This window comes from Octopus sinensis, linkage group LG4 (assembly GCF_006345805.1).
Source record: "Octopus sinensis linkage group LG4, ASM634580v1, whole genome shotgun sequence".
In the NCBI taxonomy this organism is placed as follows: domain Eukaryota; kingdom Metazoa; phylum Mollusca; class Cephalopoda; order Octopoda; family Octopodidae; genus Octopus; species Octopus sinensis.
This window is the reverse complement of record NC_043000.1, coordinates 109,660,704-109,663,553: the sequence shown is the minus strand read 5'-3', so window position 1 is coordinate 109,663,553 and position 2,850 is coordinate 109,660,704. Positions and strand designations below refer to the sequence as shown.

The window sequence follows — 2,850 nt, the reverse complement described above, 5'->3', positions numbered from 1 at the left end:
AACGATACAAAGAGAAAGATAGATAGAGTGCGACATATAGAGGTGGAGTAGGGAAAATGATGAAGAAAGGAAGAGAGAGGGGGAAGTGATAGAGAGATAAGAACTGCTGTCACTCTCGCCTCAGAGAAACGAATTAGTGTGAGGGAGAGAGAGAGAGATAAAGACAGAGAGAGGGTGTAAGTAACAGAAAGAGAGAAATATCTACGTCACAGAACAAAAAGAGAGAGAGAAGAAACGAAAATTGGAGAGGGGGAAACTGATATAGAAGTTAGAGAGAAGGGACAGTTTGCCTTCCTCTACGATTCAAGAGATATAGAACAAAAAAGAGAGAGAGAGAGAGAATTGTCCAAGGGACAAAATGAAAACAAAAAAAAGGTCTGCAAATAGAAAAGAGAACCAGGTGCCCCCGTAGAGAAAGAGAGAGAGAGAACATACAGATAGTACTTTCGGGATGAAAAATTCAATATATTAGAAGAAAAGAGCGAGGGGTTAATTCGATAAAGAGAGCAAATAAAGAGAACCTCGACAGGATTGCATGGAAGTAAAAGGAAACGAACCACTCGTTAATTAATACTGTTAATTAATAATAATTATTTGCCTGTTAAAAGCGTTTTCATAAGTTAGTTTTTCAGGCTTTTAATTAAGCAATGTTCCAATCGTTCTCAGTGATATAAAACTTGCCTTTCACAAGACCCAAGTTTGGTGGTTGAAAGAATAAATAGTAATGGATAGCATACATGATAGACGGACGCCAAGGAAATATGTTCCGTTTATCATGTAATACACAAGACAAGCAAAAAGGGTTAAGAAGTTTATGAATGTTGATGTTTGTAATGCCGCTATTGCGGTTATTCGTGCCAATGTTGCTGTCGTGGCTGTTATTTTCGTAATACTTCGCAGTCGTTGTTACTTTATTAGGTTATGAATCCATTTAATATTTTGGCTGTTGTTGCTAATGTTAGAACTATAATAGTTACTGTTGTTGTTGCTATTGCTAAAGTTAACGGTGTTTTGTAAGCTGGGAGGTGGGGGGTCCTCACATTGTCCTCCTCTCACCCAAATTTATGTAAAACAAACCAAATAATTTTTATAATAAAGTTATTAATTGGTGTAATTAGTGAAGTTATTAATAGTTATTCATACCAGTGATCTGTTTGTTGGTGTTATTGCCGAACTTTCATTATCACTCGCCTCCAATCATCCAACGTAGTCGACCTAAGAGTTTAGAAAGGATCCAGTTATCGGTGTCGCCGACAGCAGGATTCACCCACTCTCCACCTTACTCACGCACCGGCTCGATTTCACGTATTCGCGCTTAGACGTATAGTCTTACATGCATACACATATACACACATGTAGACATTACAGAATGGTTTCTTTCTTTAAAAAGATCTTTGACTGGTGTTAACGTATTAACCCATTTTAGCATTTAACATTTCAGCGGAGTAAACACTCACATACATACTCGCCACACACAAACACACAATCCTAACAGCACGAAGAGTTGTTCTAACAAGAGAGCCCTTTGTTCAGTCTGCTAGAAATAGCAGTCATATTGCTCACAAACTGCATCCTACATCTTAAAAAAAAAAGAAAAAGGAATCCTGTATTGGATAATGTAATCCTAGATACAGTATGTCTGAATAATTAGGTTGATTATAACTGGAATAATTTTGATCGTGTCTGCTCAGCCAGGGATGACATTGGACTAAGCAACGATCGTCATTAGAGAAATACACAAGTTTTATTGCCTTCACAGTGTTTACCATTTCACAAATTAAATTAGAAAACTGGACAAAACAGTGAACACATTGAAAAAATTAAAAAGAAAAAGAAAAAAAACCCCAACACAATTCACCATCTTGGGTTGAAAAGTTGAGGGTCGCTGGGAAACCTCTCTAATGGCTATTGAGACATGCCAGCACGCTTGCAGCGTTGCCGCGGGTAATGGCGAGGCTGATGCGCTGGGACAGCCAGGCGCCCTCATGAGCCTCACCAGTTACCTCTGCAAGGCGTGTTGCCAGTGAAGAAAGGAATCTTGCAGTTAGTGGTTCGATCCCACCAAACGTTTTGAACGCCTCAAGATGGAAAATGTAGTTGGTCATTGACTAGTTCTAATTTCTTTTGACCCAAAGAGGTGAAATGCAAAACCGACCTCACCAGAATTCAAAATGTGAAGAGCCATTACTAAATACCGCTAGACTAACAAATAAACAAATCCTCAACTCATTTTTTTTTTAACAATCTATATTATCAAATTTCTGGATTGGGTCATTGCTCAACTAATTAGGGAGAGGGTTAACCTAGATGAGATGCAGTTTGGTCTTGTGCCAGGGAAACACACTACTGGTTCTCTCTTGCAAGCAAGGCAACTTCAGGAAGCATTTAGCCAGAAATAAAACATTGTACTTGGTATTGGTTAAGGAGAAAGCCTTTGATAGGGTTCCTCGATCCTTCATCTGGTGGTCACTATGGAAGCTAAGGGCAGATGAGTGGCTTGTGAGAGCTGTCCAAGCCATGTACAGGGTTGTTGTCAGAAAGGTGAAAGTCAACAATGAGTATGGCAACAAATTTAGTATGCAGGTAGGAATTCACCACGACTCTGTTCTCAGCCGCCTCTTGTCTATTATAGTCTTTTAGACCAAAACAGAGGAATGTAGTCCTAGATACAGCATAATACAGTTCTATAGTTAAGAGATGAGGAATTATGTACACTATTTATATTTGACGGATATTTGTCCTCATCTTGTTTGTTAACATTTCGGCTGATATACCCTCCAGCCTTTCTCAGGTGTCTTGGGGAAATTTCGAACCTAGGTTCTCATTCCTAAGGTATTTTTCGATGTTTTT

General features: G+C 38.9%; 1 protein-coding gene across 1 annotated transcript in view; it reads right to left on the bottom strand.

Annotated features, from left to right (window-relative positions):
* The window catches only part of LOC115211014 (rho GTPase-activating protein 18), a 171,113-nt gene extending 169,810 nt beyond the window's left edge, over positions 1–1,303 (bottom strand). Inside the window, exon 1 of the mRNA XM_029779858.2 lies at positions 1,144–1,303. The gene's annotated coding sequence lies outside the window, so the exon portion shown is untranslated. The remainder of the gene's footprint in view (positions 1–1,143) is intronic.
* Between the last annotated feature and the right edge of the window lie 1,547 nt (positions 1,304–2,850).